The sequence below is a fragment of the Magallana gigas genome, chromosome 5 (assembly GCF_963853765.1).
Source record: "Magallana gigas chromosome 5, xbMagGiga1.1, whole genome shotgun sequence".
In the NCBI taxonomy this organism is placed as follows: Eukaryota; Metazoa; Mollusca; class Bivalvia; order Ostreida; family Ostreidae; genus Magallana; species Magallana gigas.
This window is the reverse complement of record NC_088857.1, coordinates 44,712,408-44,734,916: the sequence shown is the minus strand read 5'-3', so window position 1 is coordinate 44,734,916 and position 22,509 is coordinate 44,712,408. Positions and strand designations below refer to the sequence as shown.

General features: G+C 34.3%; 1 long non-coding RNA gene across 2 annotated transcripts; it reads left to right on the top strand.

Annotated features, from left to right (window-relative positions):
• The first annotated feature begins 3,170 nt into the window (after window positions 1–3,170).
• Window positions 3,171–21,409, top strand: LOC136275790 (uncharacterized). 2 transcript variants are annotated; one of them, XR_010714283.1, is made up of 4 exons: window positions 3,171–3,240; window positions 3,428–3,704; window positions 16,617–16,778; window positions 20,894–21,409. It is a non-coding gene; the product is annotated as an uncharacterized lncRNA (long non-coding RNA). The 2 variants fall into 2 exon arrangements; XR_010714282.1 differs by having other exon boundaries at window positions 3,206–3,298.
• The last annotated feature ends 1,100 nt before the right edge of the window (window positions 21,410–22,509 follow it).

Genomic DNA, 22,509 nt, shown 5'->3' with positions numbered 1-22,509 from the left:
ATGATATGTCAATGAAGTTTTCTAGGATATTTCCCGTTCATTTATTTCAATTGCATCTTTTACAGGCGTGTGTATTTTTTTTAAATCGTCCAAATGTGCTGCATGAATATTTTGGGTTCTACAGACTATAGTCCCATGGATAATCGAAAAAAAATCAAACTAGAACACTCTATTCATAACATATAATTACATATATCTGCAGTAATGAACAACTGACAAGTAATGCAAACGTAAACAAATAAAATTGCATTGCTAAAAATACTACTTTCACTAAGTACCGGGTAATGTATTTTAATTTTGAATGTCGTCAGTCGTACGGTTAATTTTCATCTCAGTGATACTGTATCGTCTGTATAATTTAAGATCGTATAAAACACTGAAAATTCAATGTTGATGTAAGATATACATCATATTTGAAATATAAAAATACTCATAAAACAAATGAAACGTTTTCACTAACTGCGCACGTTACGCTGAAATGCCAGCAATACTTTATAAGAAAAATAAGTAAAAAGTGATAACCAATTTACTCGTTTAATCATGTTAATATTTCATAATTCGTATACATTTGATTTTTTCTGTTTCGTACTCAACTAAAGCCAATTAAATACAATGCCACAGTTGATGGACATTAATGAGAATATTAATAAGACAGCAACATGTTGATAATCATTCATTAGATATGACTAAATGATACAAAGTAATCGTTTCTGGCCAGTCTATACCTTTTTAAAGTGATAAACGTGATATGACATTTTCCGTTCCGTTGCGCTCCGTTCCGTTTTCCTTTCCGCGTTTTACCAACACCCTAGGGGTAATGCATGTATAACGGAGTATGCTTGCAATGGTACGCAGATGTCCGAGGATCATTAAGCTTTGGAAGGGGGGGGGGGGGGTTCTTGTATATATATTAGTATAGGACTTGTCCTATCCTATTGTATCCGATGCAACAAAGTTTTTAAGATTTTATATGGGATCCCTACAAAGGCATACATTTCCTTTTGAAAGAAGGCAATAGAAAGCGGGTAAGTTGATTCAATTAATTCGCCTGGAAAACAAATGTTAAACGTATTAATTTTAGACTGATTTTTATTCATTTCATCTCTTCAATCGCTAATATCTGAAGAAGCTAATAAAAAAGTCCCGATGATAAGTCAGATTCTCTCAATTTTTTATCACTTCACTTTATTAAACCTTACACTTTAAAGATGCACTTTGAATTAAGATTTCAATGAAAAAGATAAGAAAACACAACATGGCTTGAACGTGACATTAAGACTTCGTCACAAGTCGTCAAAGAGACACAAATGTAATTTTCGAATTTTTTCTGTTTACTTTATTAGTTTCTGAATAATATACAGATTCTACATTAATTTCATATATATATATATATATATATATATATATATATATATATATATATATATATATATATGTGTGTGTGTGTGTGTTATTGTTGTAAATATTAGAATCTAAAAGCAGCTTTGAATGTATTTTTGAAGTATTCTATAATTGTATGTTAGCCAGACTGAGCTAAAAGTCATATCGTTTATCTGTTTGTTCATCTGTATATTTTATACGGAAATTGATTTATGTTCAAATTACTTTTTCTCTAAAGGTGTCACTGAAGTATTAAAATCGCCTTTATAATCTTATCAAAATTGCGCAACTTTAGATACATGTTATGAATTTAAAACGAACTTCTGGGAAATTCCTATCGACAACTTTTAAACAACATTTTATATACAATGTACAGTAGCAAATAAAACCAGGCAGATGCATCTAGCAATGCATAAAACATTGTTTAGGTCGAGGTTACAAATGTGCTTAAAATGAAGCCCGGACCTTTGACCTCTGTCGGGAAGCAACACGCATCAAACATTTAAAGCAATATGAGCTGCAATTTTCATGTTGAACATTTTTTTTTAGGAAAATGATATTTTCTACTAAAATGACAAAATATATCATGGTTTTTATATTTTTGTTAGCCATATTGTTGTGGAAAAAGCCGTTAAGAAGCCTTAATTGGAGCAAAATTGAATTATTGTCGTCCTGTACAAAAATTGATATGATATATATTCCTTAGAATATCTTTCTTCTTACAAAAATTAATTATTTTTAAAATCTTATTTATCATTTAAGCTTAAGTTACATGCAGACTTATCATTCTAGCAGCTTTTTGCAGCAAAAAAAATTCGAAGAAATACAGCTCATACTGCTTTAAATGACCTCACATTATTAATAAACAGGGATGGTCAGACATCTTGCACGTTTTTTTATTTCATTAAAACCAGTCAATGTCGCGGGCAAAACGCCCCCTGATTCAAAGCCTTGTTTGTCGTTTTATATTTCATTGCACGGCCTGTCTATTTATGGAATCTCTGTTATAATTGTCCTGATATTAACTAAGGAGTCCAGGTAATAAAGAGAATTCGGAAATTACTTTGCCTCAGCCATTTTTTGACGTTAATCTTCGGTGACATTCTTTTGTGACACCGTAAATCACTTGGCCAATTCAACCAAAACATAGCACATACATTTATTATCTTTGGATCGGTGATTTTGGATTTAATCAAATCAAAGGTCAGAATTCTTTTCAAGTGGATCACACCAATAACAATAAAACTTTTCAAAAACGAATTAATCTTTATACACAAAGACTCGGGATTTTCAAGAACATTTATGAAGGTTAAAACTTTATCGTAAAAAAAAGAAAATAGGTAATTCTTTTTAATATAGATTATTTTTGTGAAAAAAACCCCACAAGTGATATATTTGACTTATACAGAATATACCTGCACTTGCTTAGGGGCGGGAAGGTGTGTCCATGTTTAGAAATCTTCATAAATCATTTAAAGCTAACAAAAGCCACTTTGTAAATATTTTCATTCTTAATTAAAGTGAGATAAAGCAATCACACTATTTGCAAAGTTATAATGTTTAACAGAAAAACACTAACATTTTGTAATAATGTTGCTTTTATTAATGGGGTAAAAATAAGAGACAAACAAGAAAAAATATAATTGAAGATACCCCAAACCACAAATGACACTACCGAATTGTCTGATTCTTACTATCTATTTTTGGGCTGACCTTTCATATGCAAGAAGGCTTCTATTGGAGGTTTAACTGAAGTTCTGATTGGCAGATTGCTTATCTCACCCCATTATTTTAAAGAGCCAGATGTCCTGTTATGGAGTGGTATATTGGTTTGTGTTGAAAGTACGTTTGTCATTAAAGGTAATAAGATTTAGATACAAGTCAGCAAATTATCAATTTAACAACATTTTACAACACTGTAAGTTACATAACAATATCTTTTATTCCTTTATGTATTTGCTATATTGAATTGCTATGTAGCAGTATAACAAACTGAAAAGTGGTTTTTAGATTCGTTATTATATTGATACTTCGATATTTTTTTCAGGAATTTTTGCTTGCGTGAAAAATGAGTCATAAGAGAACAGGATTTACTCCACTGAAAATAGCGTCGCTCGTAGCTGGAGGGATAGCGATCATTTTCCACATCACGGCAGTGGCGTATCCGGAGTGGGACGGAATTGATGCTCAATGGCATCCTTCAGCACACGCACCATTTACATTACCTGTAAAGGCTTATGGTTCCTTGTGGGATTTTACATTAGTAAAAGACGGTACAAGAAAAATGTTTTTCAAACCTTCTTTGCAACACTTGACAGACACAGGCAAGTTAAGCTATTTATGATAAAATGCAACTATATAAGTTCTTGCTCTGTACTCTTTGTTTGTAAATTAATCTCTTATAGTTATCATTATCATTATCGAAAAATCAAACAAAGTTTTTCCAGGTAAAAAGTTTCAATTTAAAATTATTCGCATGCTCAAGTACAAAATAACCTCTTTAGATAGCTTGATGGACGTGTCATTTTAGACTGTAATGATTTTCTTTAGAAGAAAAGCGCTTTATCAAAATATAGAAAGATGTCCAAATCTAATTTAAAGGGAAACAAATTATAGACTCTTTCCTTTTCTAAATAATTATAGTTTACATGGACACAAAACAATTTTGGTAGATTTGATGGTTAATTTGTTGACCATACAGCCCCCTTAACCTAAACACGCTATAATTTCTGTTGATTTTGAATGTCGGTAAAAACACTAAGATGTAAAAGTCCGTTTAAATGATAAGTAAATTGCAATGCTACATTCCATTTAGATGTAAACTTTTATGGACGATGGACCTAAGTCATTCCTCCAATAGTGATTTTCATGACAATTTTTTTAGAGTTAAAGCTTGTAAAGTTAAAAATCATATAAAAAATATCAAAATCGAATTATATTTTTAGTGGAGATCAAAAGTTGTATGACTTCTTTTCAGTTAAATATAATGGAAAAAGCGTTCTTGTGAGAGAAGAAACTTTATCTGTATAAGAATTATGCAATAGTTCTATTCAAATCAAACTATTCTACTAATACATTGATTTTGAAATAATATCATTTTAAAATGATCATGTCGTCTACTTTGATTTTACAGGGGTACATATCAAAGTGCAGTGTGCCTTATTCTTTCAAAATTTTTAATAAAAAGTAATGCGCAAACTCTAAAAAATGTTTATGTACATCATTTTAATGTAAATTTATATAACATAACTAATTTTAAAGTGTTATAAACTATTTAATGCATTTACAACAGATATTGTATCTAACTTGCCTCAGACTTCCTCCGGAACAGGCTAACGACCTCGGAAAATGAAGTCTGTTAAATTCAAATCGAGATCCGCCATTTTTACATGGAAATAAACTGCACTAGTTCACTTTACGGGACTGGTAATGGTCTTAAAAGACTACCAGAGGCAGGTAAAGATACGATATCAGTAGTTAATTGCATGAAGAATTTAATGTACTAATTGTTTTACATAATTTGCATATGAATATGGTTTAATTAATCCAGAACTACCGCACGTGTTTGTGCGGAATACATATTGTTTTCAATGAGTGGCACTGTAGATCCCAGGTATTCAATTCTAATATTTCAGACCGGAAGCTACAGACCGTCAGCAACGAATAAAAGTAGCATTTAGGGGAAAACATAATTTTGTCATTGTTAAAGGGAAGTATTTTTATGTACGTTCCTGATTGCTCACCCACTTGTGTTTTTCTTTTCTTTTAATTGTACTCATATAAAGGACGAATTCATACATTTCGAAACAAATATCCGTTCCCTCGTGAAATAACATCATTATTACAATTTTAAAGGTGTTTACCCTCAAACCATTTTTGTACAGTGGTCTAAAATTAGCTATCGGTATCACATGAGATACTGATATTCTAAAGTAGGAATAATTTTCTTGGCAGGATTCTTGGTATTAAAAATTGATATCTATGTTACGTGATCGAAAGCAGCATGATTATTATTTACAGCATAAAGGTAAGTGTTAGGAGTTAAGGGGACCCAAACACGAGTTGAAATGAATTATTTTTAGTGTAAACCATAGTTTATTATGAATACAACGTACAACATATATACAATGATGCATAATTAGGCAAGGATTCGGAAACAAGTAAACACTTATATTAATCCGTTTCCTTAAATATAATTTACAAATTATAAATCACTGAAGAGTCAGGTTGGAATGTCTTTGTAATCACGTTTACGAAAAATTTACGTCTAAACAAACAATGTGTATGAAAAAAATATGTTATGGGAAAAAAATAAGATGCAGGATGAGTAAGATAATAGAAAAGATGTAGGATGTGTGAGAAATGTTTATGTTTGAAAACGTTTTGATGCTGAAATAAATTTGTGAACTGCTTTGAAAATTGTTTCATTATTTGCTGAAGAAAGATTTGTATCCCCATATAGTAATATGTAGACGTCAGTTTGGAAAGGTATAGTATCCAGGTGCAACATTCTTGCATTGGTATATAGGGGGCATTCAAGAAGATAGTGTTCGTTAGTTTCGGGTTTACCGCATATGCAGAGTGGGTTATTAACTATATTGCGACTGAAAAGGTGATGTTTTAAAGTGCTGCATTTTAGTCTAAGCCTGGTATGAAGAATCTGTTCTCTACGGTGACCGAAGTAATAGTAGTTGGGAATTATGTTTTTGGTATGCAGTATGCGCTTTAAGTTTGATAGGGAAGGATTTTGTTTCGTGGCAGAAGAGAGATTATTCCAGAGTTTGGTTGTTGATGAAAGAAATGAGTTTTGGTAGTACACTGTGTTGCATTTGACCTGAGTGATACGTTCTGCATTTCTTGTAGGATAATTGTGAGTATCGCTACCTCTCGGGGGGATTAGGCTGGTGAGGTAAGGTGGTGCGAAACCGTGAACTATTTTGTGATACTGCAAAATCTTATGGTTGCGACGCCTACTTTGAAGGGTTTCCCATCCCGTTTCTGTATAGAGATCTTGGATGCTGCTTAACTTAGTTGCTCCTGTGATGATTCTGGCTGCTTCAATATTAATGTGTTCTACCTTTTGTGCTAGTTCAGCTGTAGTATTATCCCAGATGACGTCGGCATACTCAAGAATTGGTCGAATGTACGAAAAATAAAGAGTTTCTAATGATTTACGATTAAGCTCATACTTGTGTTTTCTTAAGATTTGTAGACGCGAGGAGGCTTTTCTAACTATATCATCTATGTGCATTGCCCACTGTCCGTTGTTTGAGAAGTTTAATCCAAGATGTTTATGCGTAGACACTTCTTGTATTAGACTTCCATTAAAGTATAAATTCGGATGTTGATTCCTGTGTTTTTTGTTAGTTATGAGGAGAGACTCGGTTTTGGTTGGGTTGAAGGTAACAAGCCATTGTTTAGCCCATATATTGATTTTTTCTAAGTCACTGTTAAGAACATGTCCAGCTGACTTGGGGTCATCAACAATAACGTATAGCGTTGTGTCATCGGCAAACAGTCTAATAGATGATTTGATATCGGAAACAATATCGTTGATATAAACTAGAAAGAGTAAAGGCCCTAATATGGATCCTTGTGGCACACCGGAGTTTATATAACCCCAGTCTGACTTTTCCGAATTGAGAACTACTCGTTGTTTTCTGTTGTTCAAATAACTTTCAAACCACTTTAATAATGAACCAGATATCCCCGCGTTTGCAAGTTTGTACAGTAGGCCCCTGTGCCACACTCTGTCAAAAGCTTTGCTAATATCACAAAATACAACTCTGATTTCTTTTCCGGAGTCAAGAGCTTTGCCTATGTCATTGGTGATATCTATTAATTGATTTACTGTGGAATCACCAGGTCTGAAGCCTGATTGATTTTCACAAATGATATTGAATTTCTGAAAATATTCGTAAATCAGATTGTAGACACATCGTTCTAAAATTTTGCCAGTAATAGAGAGAAGGGAGATTGGACGATAGTTGGTTAAGTCGTTGGTATTTCCTTTTTTATGAATAGGAATGACGTGGGCCATTTTCCAAGGGGCTGGAAAATAAGAAGTACTGAGAGATTTATTGAAAAGCTTAGTTAAAGGATAGCACAGAATAGACGCAGCTTCTTTGAGGAGCCTTGGATTCATGAGATCAGGACCGCAAGCTTTACTAGTGTCAAGATGGATCAGCATTTTCTTTACGTCTTCATCAGTTATGACAAGAGAAGAGAGGAATTCAATAGGTGTAAAATTGTTATGTAAGGGAGGCAACACAGCTAACGAATCATCTACGTTAGACTGTTTACAAAAGAAAGAATTGAATAGATTAGCTTTGTCCGTATCATTTTCATATACTTGCTCATTGTCGATAATGGGAGGTATTCCAGTTTTAGACTGTGATTTAGTTAATCTTCCAATTAACTTCCACCATTTTTGCGAACCCTTACAATTATTGATATCGGTTGATAATTTTTTAAAATAATCGTTCTTTGCATTGCGTATGACATTGACGGTATGGTTTCTTATAACTCTGAATCTGGCCCAATCTTGTTGATCGTTGGTACGTTTAGCTTTAGAATGTTGGCGTTTCCGTTTCCGAATTAATTTTCTAAGAGAGTTTGAGAACCAAGGAGGGTCATGACGTCTTATGACCACCGTCTTGTATGGGATACACATTTTAGCCTCGTGAATGACGATTTGATTGATTTTCTCAATACAAGCGTCTATGTCTAATTCCAGCAGTATTTCATCCCAGTCAATTGAATTTAATCTTTCTCGATATTCATGGTAATTACCGTGGTTGAATAGCCATATGTCTCGCCGAAAGCATGTTGAAGAAGAGAGCGGTTTACTAAGAAGACCATAAATGGGACAGTGATAGCGAGAATATTGGCACAAGAAGTTTTCTCCGACAGAGGATTTGGCAAGTATATTTGGACTGCTGATAGCGATAATATCTAGTAGGGAAGAAGAATGTTCGGTGAAGTGTGTAGGTTCAGTTAAACACTGCGACATACCATACAAGCGAAAAATGTCTTGTAAACGGTTCGAATTACTATTGGAAACTAATAGGTTTGCGTTGAAGTCACCTGTAATTATGATGTTTGTTATATTAGTGTTGTAGGCAAGATCAAGCGACAATTCAATGTCATCCCACAAAGAGGCAGGCGAGTTAGGTGGACGATAGAATGTGCCGTAAAGGTATTTTTGTCCTTGGACTACAAATTCAATCCAAACGCATTCAACCGTAGGGATTTCAAGATCAGCTCTACGTTTGGCAAATATGTGATCTTTGACATATACAGCTACTCCACCGCCTAGGGTACCTGTGTTTCTGCAGTAACAGAATGGGGGCTGAAAGTTTGTTAGATGTATTTCAGAGTTTACTAGGTTGTCTGCAAGCCAAGTTTCTGTGAATGATAAAATGCTGTGGTTGAATAGTTCAGTTTCTAACAAATCAAGCTTAGGGATTATACTTTGTACATTTAAATGAACAAAAGAAAAAGAAGTTGCAGAAAATGTTGAGCTATGGGAAGTAAAACTCGAGGAATCCGAGTAGTGATCAAGATGTTCAGTAGGTGAAGGGCCAGGGTTAGTTTCGATATCCCCAGACAGTATATTCAAACAGAAAATATATAATAAACACAACAAAGCGTTGAATATAAAAGAGACTGAGACAGAGTGTTGGCTAGAAAATATACATGTATTTGAGTTAGTTTTAACATTGCGGGGCGATGATTTCATTAGGACGCTCGTGTCTTTGTGTGTACTAATTCCATAAAACATATGGGTTAACAGCACGGCTGGTAGCGAACAAATACCGTTTTGCAGCATAATATTAATGCAAATAATATCAATAAGACTTAAATTATGTTTAGTACGGATACAAATACAGTAAAAAAGACCTACTCTGGCTCGGTAAGAAGATATATCAACTCCCATCTAGGTGATGGGTGGGTGGTATTTTATACGTACATACATATTGGAACGAACCAGAGCAGGTTTTAACAGGTAAGCAAGAACACAGTAAGCGTGATCAGCATGTACAAAAAACACATCCTTTGAACTGTGAAAAAGTAATTGTAAGTGACAGGAGATTGCAAAAAAGCAAAAGATATATACAAAAACACCATGGAGAGGTTTGCGCATGGAACAAGGGTGTATATGAATGTGGAAATATATATAACATATAATTAAATATCAGTATGCTGTATTCATTAGGGTTATATATTGTGTTATATATGTAAATGGTGCGATAATGAAATGAGTTCACATATTGTTATAATACACAACTCAGTAACATTGGATTAGGTATATTGATGGTCGAATTTGGTACCAATTCGGACGGGTGTGGCCCAGACTACGACTCAGTGGTGGGCGGTACGTGGCCGAATGGGACAAGGTCCGATTCCGCGCGTATGTGGTGTACTCTATCAGAGTTGTCCCTGACGGAGATCTTCCCATTTGATGACCAAGCCTTCTTCAGCTCACCGTTGCGACACAACTGCCTGCACAGATAGAGTAGTTTGTCTCTATACTTTGTGAGGTCTTCGCTTACCGAAATTCCCTTGGTTTGAACGTTGTTCTGGAATAACTTGGAACTGCGTAAGATGCGGAATTTGGTATCGACCGAGTTGAGTCTCGCGATAATTTGACGGGGTCCAGCTCTTTGTCTCTTTGGGTGTCCAACGCGGTGTGAGTTTACAATCTCGTCGGGAGAAAGTTTAATCTTTGCCTTGGAAGTCGCGTCAAGTATTTTGGCCTTAGTATCTTCTGAACTAGATTCAGGAATGCCGGATAATCTTATGAGCGGACGTCGACCATACTGCTCAAGCTCGTCTAGATCTCTACGTAGATTCATGTTATCTCTTTGAAGTTGTTCGATTTCGTTTCGTAATGGCTCAGTCTTTCCCTCAATCATGTTAGAAATTTCATCGCGGAGAGAGTCTTTGATGGCCTCTCTGACCGCCTCTGCTATTCTTTTTATGTCATCTGCCGAGATGGTTACATATTGTGGGTGGGAGGACTGACCATGGGTACTCGGATCTAACTGAAGGTTTGGATCAGCTGGTGTTGACATGCCGATGGGCGTTGGAGGTGATGGTTGACCAGCAGGTGTTGTGTTCAGATCACTTTCGTGAAGGGAACCTTCTTTTGATTTTTTGGGTGATCGATCGACCTCAATAAAAGATTTAGAGAGATCTTGTAGTGATCTTTTCTGTGACTCGGACATACGGAGTGAATTGTTGGACGAATAAAGTTAGTTACAATACAATCTAAGCCACAGCATATATCACAATCAGTATAGGCATACAAAGATGAGCAACCAAATGAATTCAGCAGTAGGAGATATATGACGAATGTACATGAATAAGTCCCTTGCAGGTTTTAATGGATTGTTTACAATCGAATGGGATACTCGTCACATAACGGTCATGGATCGGTGAGTTGTTGTCAGAGCGGGACTAACATACAGATTATCTAAACTTCAATTTTACTACATTTGTTTCAAGATATTCTTGTTCCTAGATAATCTCATTACCTCTGTGAACTCGGAGTCCATTCCACAAGCACACACACAATTATTTTTATTTCTGTATTAAAGGGATGATAGTGCACTTTGAATAGTTGACCAAAGTTTGCATTGTAGACATCAGGTAACATGAGAGATACAAAGGTAGGAATATAATTATCTATACAAAAGCAAGTCTTATATTAGTTTACTTCACAAATAAAGGTAAGTAAAGGATTGCCATTTCTTTGACAAAATGACTCGTAGTAAACAAGATGAATGGATTTAATATGTTTAGAAATAATATTACCAACGGAAAATTAAACCAACAAGCATTCTGAGAGTATTGCATAAGCAATACACGTCCCCTACCGGTTTGTATTATTTTATGCTTTGAAGCATACATCTATTTCAAAACTATTATGCTTTAATCAGAGATAAGAACAGAAGAAATTCATACTACATAGTTAATATTTGTAAAATCGAAAAAAAACCTTGAAGTGTTTTAAAAAATATTTATTCATATTGAGCCCAAAAATCCTTAACTATAAATACCCGTATAACATACATGTATGAGTAAACAGTATTACTCAACTACCGGTTTCACCGGAGGCGACTATAGCTTTCCTCTGCGTCCGTCAGTCCGTCTGTCTGTCCCACTTCAGTTCACCACACTTTTTTCTGTATGCGTTTGATGAATAATATGAAACTTGCTGAACATCTTCAAAATGTTAAACTGTAGATCAAGTTTTCACTTTTGTATTGTGTGGTTGACGTATTTTCGAGAAAATGATTTTTTTATATTCCAAATTTTTAATGATCGGGTTCGCTGTGTATGGAATATACGAGGCCAGTATGTGGTCAGTAATGATATCTTGCGTTATTGTCCATTCCTTTTATCATTTCTAACAAACAAATTCTGTAAAATACTGTCAAACATTGTGTTATTAATTAGTCGCCTACCGGTTTCACCTGAGGCGACTGTAGCTTTCCTCTGCGTCCGTCAGTCCGTCTGTCCCACTTAAGTTTTCCACATTTTGTTTTCTTTATACGTTTGAGGAATAAAATGAAAATTGCTAAACAGCTACAAAATGTCATACTACAGATCAAGTTTACACTTTTGTAGCGTCTGGTTGACATATTTTCGAGAAAATTAATTTTTTATATTCACATTTAATAATGTTCGGGTTCGTTATCGGGTTCGATGTGTATTAAATACACGAAGAAAGTATGTAGTCAGTGATAATAAAATGCATTACTTGCACCATTCCTTTTATTGTTTCTAACAAAAAATAAGTTCTGTAAAATAGTGTTAAGCATTGTGTTGTAAATTTAATCGACATACTTTGTGTTTATAACAATCGGGTTCGTTATCGGGTTGGTCTGTTGATTCGGTGTACAGAAGACGGTAAGAAATAATACTCTGCATAAAAGTGAATTGTTTTCACAAATTTCTACCAGCAAATGCTTAATGGACTTTGCGAAATTACAGGAGATAAAAAAGAGTATTATTTTACCCATTTTTTATTTAATTTCTATATCAACTATGTAGTTTGAATTTCATCAGTACTGTTCTTTTATCTCTGATTAAAGCATAACATTTGTAATAGTTTTGAAATAGATGTATGCTTGGAATCTTTTATAGAATAATACAAACCGATATGGGACGTGTATTGCTTATGAAATACTCTTAGAATGCTTGTTTAATCGTTTTTAGCTCACCTGAGCTGAAAGCTCAAGTGAGCTATTCTGATCACTTTTTGTCCGTCGTCCGTCCGTCCGCCCGTCTGTCTGTCCGTCTGTAAACTTTTTACATTTTGAACTTCTTCTCTAAAACCGCTTATCCAATTTCAACCAAATTTGGCACAAAGCATCCTTATGGGAGGGCGAATATAAATTGCAGAAATAAAAGTCTGATCTGTATTCAAAGCGGAGAAAACCTTGAAACTGTAGAAAAAGGGGGGTGCATTTTTAAAAATCTTCTTCTCAAGAACTACTGATTCCAATTCAACGTAGTTTAGCATAAATTATCCTTATGGGAAGGAAAATATAAATTGCAAAAATTAAGGTCTAATTCTGTTTCAAATCTGAGTTATTACGAAAATATTAATAAAGGAAAGGCCTGTTTCAATCAGTTTAATAGCCTCGGATTCGGCATCCGGTAAAATGGGTATACAGGACTTGGCCTGGGCAAAACAAAAGATAAGCAGTTATTAATCTGCCAATCTCATTAAAATTTCAGGATATTTGATGGACCAGTATATTTGTATTTGCTGTAAATATTGCTGCAAAATAATGCGTATTTGGAATTGACGATTGCCGATCTGCCCCGGCTTTTATTTTGCCACGGCCCGGTTTTGCTTACCCATTTTACCAAGACTCGTATTCCATACTTCTAAAACGAGGTTCTTTGTTTAAAGCAGCCATGACATTATACGAAAAAGGGTCGATCTGACTATGATGAATTTGCTTGTTGTGCAACAGTTCGCGTATGAAGGGAAATTTTTGAAACATGAAAAATATATTGGTGCCGATTTTGTGAAGTAAATTGAGGCTTAATATTTCAATGCGTTGACAGTTTTCACACATGACGTTGATGTTAGCTTGTTCTGATTTTCGTTTCGTTTTCATTATTTATGCTTTGTAACCTGGAAACTGTCGTCTGTATTTCGTGATTTTTACGTATCAAATCAAACAGAGACTTCGGTAAATCAAACAGTTACGTTAACTGTTTACCTGCGCAAATTAAGCAAAATCTGATGTAGGAGTACTGAAATACAATTCATTCTATCGGTAATTCGGCATTATTTTTTGCGTAATGGTAGATTAATGCAATACGTTTTTGTTGAGATGCTCGGCATTTTCTCTAGTTTATTCAGTTTAAATAGAGTTTGATATCGCTTACGGAAATATGTAGGTATATACATGTATATACATGATTCATTTCGAAAAAATAAATTGTGTTCTTTATTTGTTATACATGTAGTGCATGTTTCTTGTGTTTAATTGTTAACAATTTCTATTTACTAACCATTTTTGAGTGTTTGCTTCGAATTATAAGCAAGATACAGAGATTTGCTAACAATTCTATGTTTGTACACAGATCTTAAAAGCTGAAGATTAAATCAAAGTACTGATAGTATTGAAAAGCGCTAACCCAGCTTCTGTATGTATATAACAGATATATGTATATAGCATTTCAGCTTCTGTATACGCACTATATTTCCTCATCACTGCATGACAGTCCCTGCAATGATGTATGTAAGCCCCGTACATTAATTTCACAATAACCCGTAAATTAGATTCACAATAGCCCGTGCAGTTATGTGCATAAACCCCTGAAACTGGCTCCCTAACCAGTTTAAATGATGTATACTTTTGCTTAGAGGGGGCGGTTATTCGATGCACCGGAAGTTGAAGTCTAACGACAATAAAGGGCTGAGCAATGCTTAGCGCTTTAAAAAGTAAAAAAATTGTCAATATTTATTACGAAAATTTTCATCTTCCAGAAACCAACTTATTGAATTGTAAACTTAACCTTTTTAGCTCACCTGAGAATGGGGCCACAATGGGGGGTCGAAGTTTAACAAATGAATATATAGAGTAAATCTTTAGAAATCCTCTTCTCAGAAACTAATCGGCCAGGAAAGCTGAAACTTGTGTGGAAGCATCCTCAGGTAGTGTAGATTCAAAGATGTGAAAATCATGACCCCTGGGGATAGGGTGGGGCCACAATGGAGGGTCGAAGTTTAACATATGAATATAAAAAGTAAATCTTTAAAAATCTTCTTCTCAGAAACTAATTGGCCAGGAAAGCTGACACTTGTGTGGATGCATCCTTATGTAGTGAAGATTCAAATTTGTGAAAATCATGACCCCCGGGGGTAGGTTTGGGCCACAATGGGAGATCGACGTTTTACATAGGAATATACACAGTTAATCTTTAAAAATCTTCTTCTCAGAAACTAATCAGCCAGGAAAGCTGACACTTGTGTGGATGCATCCTCAGGTAGTGTAAATTCAAAGTTGTAAAAATCATGACCCCCGGGGGTAGGGTTGGGCCATAATGGGGGATCGAAGTTTAACATAGGAATATATACAGTAAATCTTTAAAAATCTTCTTCTCAGTAACTAATTCGAAGGCAAAGCTGGAACTTGTGTGGAAGCATCCTCAGGTAGTGAAGATTCAAAGTTGTGAAAATCATGACCCCAGGGGATAGGTTGGGGCCACAATGGGGGATTGAAGTTTAACATATGATTATATACAGTAAATCTTTAAAAATTTTCTTCTCAGAAACTAATTAGCCAGGAAAGCTAAAACTTGTGTGGAAGCATCCTCAGTTAGTGTAGATTCAAATTTGTGAAAAGCATGACCCCTGGGGGTAGGTTTGGGCCACAATGGGAGGTCGATGTTTTACATAGGAATAAACAGAGTCATCTTTAAAAATCTTCTTCTCAGAAACTAATCAGCCAGGAAAGCTGGAACTTGTGTGAAAGCATCCTCAGGTAGTGTAGATTCAAAGTTGTGAAAATAATGATCCCCAGGGGTAGGGTGGGGCCACAATGGGGGGGGGGGGGTCAAAGTTTAACAAAGGAATTTATAGGGTAAATCTTTAAAAATCTTCTCAGAAACTAATCAGCCAGATGATTCTTTATAATTGTTAAGACTTTGGCCCCAGGACAATTCTTTGGCCTCACGAGAAGGTTGAGAGTTTACTGTGCGTTTATATCCCATATATAAACTACTGTTAGGGATCTTTTTGAGAACTGCAATACTCAACACATGATATGACTATAAAATCATCCTGTTAGAAAAGGGACTAATGATTATAAACATAAGAATATCCAGGGGAAAATGGATTTTATTTATACAGGATTTACATGAATTATTGTATATTGTCCAGATAGTTTGTATTATGACTCCATTGAGCTGATTTTATCATACCTATTGTTCCTCAGGTGAGCGATGTGGCCCATGGGCCTCTTGTTTTTTTTGTATTATTACAATTGGGTTCGTTATCGGGTTGGGCTGTTAAACTGTTTGGTTTGATTTGGGGTACAGAAGACGGTAAGAAACGATATTGTTCATAAGAGTGAATTGTTTTCAGAGATTTCTACATGTGCATACTTAATAGACTTGGCAAAATGATAGGAGATAAAAACAGCGGTATTGTTTTACCCATTTTGTATTTAATTTTGATATCAACTATGTAGATTGAATTTCTTCTGTTCTTTTATCTGAAGTATAAAGCATAACATCTAGTTTATAATAGTTCTGAAAAAGTCGTATGCTCCGAAGATTTCATAGAATAATACAAACCGGAAGGGGACGTGTATCGCCTATGCAATTCTCTCAGAGTGCTTGTTATTATATGTAAAGACTGCTTTACACTAGGTTCGGGGAATTTCATGCAATGTAAGATTGTTCTTGTTTTAAAAAATGGTTTGAGGCCATTCACTTTAGGCTTGTGTCAATATTTTCTTGTTTCATATTATTTAACTTTCGATTATTTAGTTAAGAAAATTAAATGCACTGGTTTTAATAAGTTATTCAATACATTATATGTAAATTTTACAAGCCAAGCCAATTAAGATTTTTAGCCAATCAAATACTTAAATTAATGAATTCTTTAATGCTGTGAAAAAATATGTCCACTGGGTATATAAACAGAGATTCTAAGGAATTAAAAAATATGTTAAGCAACATAACGAAGTTTATATTTACAGCCTGGAAGACTCCCATTATTCTAATGGCAACCACTGGAATTGGATTTGGAATACTGGGAGAGGGACTAATTATTCTGGCAGCGTTACTGATAAAATGTACAACTAGAGTCGGTGCACATGTATGTGTAAAGATGTTAGCTACAACATCCATTTTATGTGCCTGTGAGTGAATTCTTTAAGAAAAATATATTAACACTTATTAATATCGTTTAAAAACATTTTTCGTACAGTTTCCTTTTTTAGCTCACCTGAGCTGAAAGCTCAAATGAGCTATTCTGATCACATTTTGTCTGTCTGTCTGTAAACTTTAAATATTTTGAACTTCTTCTCTAAAACCGCTTGGCAAATTTCAACCAAATTTGGCACAAAGCATTCTAATGGGAAGGCAAATATAAACTGCAGAAATGAAATACCGATCTTTATTCAAAGCGGAGAAGACCTCGAAAATGTAGAAAAAGGGGGGTGCATTTTTAAAAAATTTCTTCTCAAGAACTGACTAATAAGCCAGTGGTGAATGGTCCGGCGTAAGCAATGATACTTGGGTTGTAAATGTAAAAGATAATCTATTAAGGTTAGGATTTGGTATAATTACAATAATTAAAGCTGCTTGGTCTGATTTATTTGTTATTACAGTATCAAATTTGTTTCAACACAAACCATTTATCTTAGAAAGTTATGGACTTTCTCCTTTTTACACCAGCAGAATCAGTGTCCTTTCAAAGTTAGAAATATTCAAAGTAAATGAAAATAATTTCTTTTTGGGCAAACGAAAAAACAAACCAAAATGCATCACGGGAATGTTTAGAAAAAGAAACCGTTTGGTTTCGTCCCCCGAATGATTGGGGTCATTCAACCCGCATGCTATGCATCGATTGTAAAGAAAGCAAACTTCAAAAATATTAGCGAACAAAACGTACACATGTTTATTTTAATTTGTCTGATCATTTCAACCTTTATTCAAAGCGATGACAAAGGCGTAATACAACCATACCCGTCGCGCCGTCAGGGGTGAAATTTATTATGATGCGAAATAAAGCAGTACCCTTTTTTGTCGTTTGTTTTGTTAGCAAATTTTGTACGTATTTTTCTTCATCGAAATTTGGCTTAATTGACTGGGAAAACTACTGCAATGTCTATTATTATACATGTACTCAGCATAACCATCGTTTAAAAGCGTGCATAAAATATGATATAAAATCGGACCAAGCAGCTTTAAGAAAATATAAGATAAATGAATGTAGAGTTTTAATAATATATTGTCATCTCCTATAGGTTTGCAAAAGAGCTCCCTATGGTATATCAACATTTGATAGAACATTTTTGTTTACATGCAATCATTTCTTTAAAAAAAACCGATTAATTAGCTTGACAAATTTATAAATTCTTTTCACTTTTTGAAGAAAGGCATAGTATTATAAATGAACTAATATTTTACTCGACAATATGATTACAAGTCTGTTTGGGTACGAGGCACTTTGGTTACGAGTGGAATGTAATTTTTCCATGTTTTTAAAACGAGGTTCTTTGTTTAAGGCAGCCATAATGCATAATAAACGGGTCGATCTGACAAAATGAATTTGTTTGTTGTGCAACAGTTCGCGTGCGAAGGGAATCTTTGAAACATGCAATATACATATACCGGTATATTGGTGTGAAGTAAATTGAGGCTAAATATTCCAATGCGTTGACAGTTTTCACATAAGACAGTGGTGTTAGCTTATTTTGATTTTTGTTTCATGTTCATTATTTATGCTTTGTAACCTGGGAACTATCGCCTGTATTTTGTAATATTTACGTATCAAATCAAACAGAGACTTCAGTAAATCCGACAGTTGACTGTTTACCTGTGCAAATTAAGGAAAATCTGATTAATTGCGTTGAAATGAAATAAAAATAGGTTATGATATTAGGTTATGTTTTACTGATGGTAGTGAAAAAAAAATCCAATACTACATACATCTGCACTGTTTCCTTAGCTGCAGGTCTGTAGCTCCCGGTCTGAAAAAAAAAATCGGATGGACGACCTGGGAGCTACAGTGACACCCATGGAAAAAATGTGCGCTAAAACAACCGCGTCACTGCGGCAGTGTTGATATGTGTATATTATATTGTATTACTCTTGGAACATCCAGCCTGGCCATAAATGTTGATTGTCGTTTCAAGCAGACAGAATTGTGAGAGGACACTTTATGTTCCATTTCGTGAATTACTTAATGTGTATTGTTTATTTTTCGAAATTGTACTTTTAATATTTTATATATTGCATTTGGTTGCTTACAATTAAATATTGTCTTAATTTTTCACTTATTAAGGTAACTCCGTACCTATAAAACCATGGGTTCAAAATTAAAAACATAACTTTTTTTTAACTTAGTTGACTTTAATTTCATCAAAAAATCAATAAAATATATATGTATCCATACTATTTAAGATGTAAGGTAATAAAAACCAAAGGCTGAAATTATCATCTGAAAATCACACTTTTTTTTTGTTTAGAAATTAAATATAAGTGGATGGATACTTGTTTGTACATTGTATATTTAAATTTTATTGCTTACTTTGCAAGAAAACTAAAATTAATTAAAAAAAAAGAAAAAAATTGTTCACATTAGAAAAATTATAGCATTTAGGTATATCACTCAGAGAAAAGTAGAAAAGAGTTATTTTCCTTTGTTATTATTGAATTATGTCGAATACAAGGATGAAAAACGCTTATTAAATATCTGCAAGTAAACAATGATTTGAGTTTTTGATGTGCACCTATCATAACATAAAAATTACAAATCTACTTGCAAGAATTTTAATGAATTCATGGTTTATGTAAAATGTATGACGTCACAGGAGGGTGGATTTACTTTAAACCCCGCTCCGAAGGAGAAAGGGATATTCTGTTGACCTTTGTGCGCTGACCGTCCGTAAAAAAAATTCGGTCGCATTTTTATCAACAACTATTCATCGCAGATGCTTTAACTTTTAGCACACTGTTTGTTTAGAAATGCCATACGTTGGGATATATTTTGTACCAATCTAACGTCAACTTCCTGTTAAATGACGACTTATATTATTTTTAGGCAAATTTTTCAAACAAACTTTGTTTGTCTAGGCATGCCAGTTTTGTCCAAATCGGACCTCATCTTCCTGTTAAATGACGACATAATACTTTTAGCCAAATTTTTTAAACAAATTATATTTGTCTAGGCATGCCATTCGTTGTAATATACTGTAGAATCATTTAAATTCGTGGGGCCAATTTTCGTGGACTGTGACTATTTCGTTTATTCGCGGGGATGTAATTTCGTGGATACGTCGGTTACTGTTTCAGTAACAAAAATAACTCTTTAAAAATTCAAAACACTAGCCGCCTTCTGAGTCGAATTTCGAGCTGTATTTTCCGAATTACTAAGAGTGGGACAGGTTCAATATTCTTAAGAAATTTTGACGAATATAGTCAACATTATTCACTGGGAATTACTTTCATGGTAATTTCTTTAGATTTGTAATTTCTAAAAAAAGAATTGGCTTAAAATTACACATTAACTCAACCTTTTTGGAGTTGATTTTAATCAACTCTCCTATGCAGTCCCTCTGGCAAACCGAAAGTGTTTGGACCTAAGCACAAATCATCACCGCTGACAAGACTTAGTTCTTGAAAATAATAGAAAAATTTAAAGTAATGTATGCTGAAGCATTGTTTTTCTAGGAAACTTATCAATAAACACTCTGAAAATAGTCAGATTTTATATAATACGAACAACTAAGATATTTTTATATTCTCATGTATTCCTACGCCAGAGTTTAATGTAGCCTCGTTCAACCAAACGCTCGGCTGTCTCCGTAAATCTCCAACAAGCAGAAAGGCTCTCTTGCTTGTCGGAGATTAACGGAGACAGCCGAGCGTCTGGTTGAACGAGACTAGAGTTCGATATCCATAGTGCTTGGATCCATAAATTTTTTAGAATTGCTTCGATTACTTATACATAGTTTGAAATCTATCTTTAAATATTACTCAACATGATTCATATGGGGTTTCTCGAAATTATTGTTGGAAAAGTTTAAAATTCATATAATAAAAAAGTGCGTAATTCAAATACAGACTAAAAACTAATTGCCATGCGAGATAATTTGATTTTAAAATAAATGATAATCGATAAAATCAACTCCTGTCAGTACTTCAGTACCTTGATTTCAGAGAGCGGCTACAGGTCGCTAAATCTTGGGCAATATTTCATATTCATCATTATGATACTAACATGTAAAATTGCCTTCTTTTTTCACAGCGTTTGAATGTCTTATGGGGGCCGTTTTGTACAGGGATAACTATACTAAACAAGAAGCTCCAAAAGATCTGAACTACAATCGCAATGTTCCATACGACGAATATGTTCTTCGAGCAGGGCTTTTTCTAGAATGCGCTGCAGGCGGGCTATTCCTATTCAACTCATTACTCTTTATTTTGGATGCAATGATGTCGAATAGACAGGACACATCGTCAATCAATCCAACTTTAGATGAGGAAAAAGTGTCTTCAACACAAAGCAAGTAGTTGGAAAGGCGACAAACTCGCACACGTACAGTGGTAGCGAGTTGGTAAAAGAAAATTATATAATATACACAGACACGTTTCATTCCATCAAGGATAATTAAAATTTTTATCTTTATTTTACATATGATATTGAAATTGTATCAATCCAACTTTGTAAACATATTTATTGCTAGTTTGTTCTTTAATATGTTATACGACATTTCGACGACTTGTTTACTACACTGGAAAATAAAAGATGGTAATGTTTCCTTGTTACACTGTATGTCAGTTTAACAATTGTAAAGTGAGCAGGTGTATCATGATGAACATCACAATCAGTTTTAGGATGTAATTGTTTTTAGCATTTTCAAACAATGTTATACAGTTCATTTATAAAAACAATAAATGTTATCTTAATTAATCCATCGAGATATTAATGTATCGACATTGCATAAATACCGAGAGGCACATGGCCAACATCACTCACCTGAGCAACACTGGCTTTATATGGGTGTTTAAAGGATGTTGTGCCATATGGCCCGTCGATAGATAAACGAAAAATGAATATCCGAAAGACGCACTTATTTTTGCATATGAATAATCTTTGACATATTAATGATCATGAAATACTATTTAACCTAAGATAAGATCATATGCAATATACATAACTAAAATGTTCAGGTGTTCGCGGTTATATTAACTTCCAATTCCCTTAATTAAGCCCCTCCCCACCACTTTATAAAGCGATCAAAATACATGAGAGCATAAAGGTACACACTCACTAGTTATTGTATTTAATTAAAAAAAATTCCTTTATGTGAACGAAAAGTGAACCTCAATGCTCTAAATTCCTCAAATTAAAAACATTCAAAAATTTCATTGGTCTTCTCTATTACAAACCATTGTCGTTTACTAGACGTAAATTCATTTCGTATGACGTTTCAAAACCTTTTTTTTAAACAATGACCTTGAACTTCCTTAATTGACCTTAAGTCAAGGTCATGACGCACCATCAGGTTATAAGCAATCTTGATGTGAATTAAGAACTTCCAATGTTTCTCCATAAGAAAGATATGGACTGGACACAAATTTTGAATTTTTCTGCCAGTGACCTTGACTTTGCCCAAATGACCTTGGGTCAAAGTTATGACATACCTTAGGTCAAAAGCACTTTGTGTGAAGTAAGAACTTCCAATGTTTCTCCATAAGAAAGATATGGACCGGACACAAATTGAACAGACAGACGGACGGACGGATAAGGTGATTCCTATATACCCCCCCCCCCCAAACTTCGTTTGCGGGGGGGGGGGGGGGGGTATAACAAGTTATTAACCTAAGACAATAATTCTATTACCAATGCATTCGAATTCG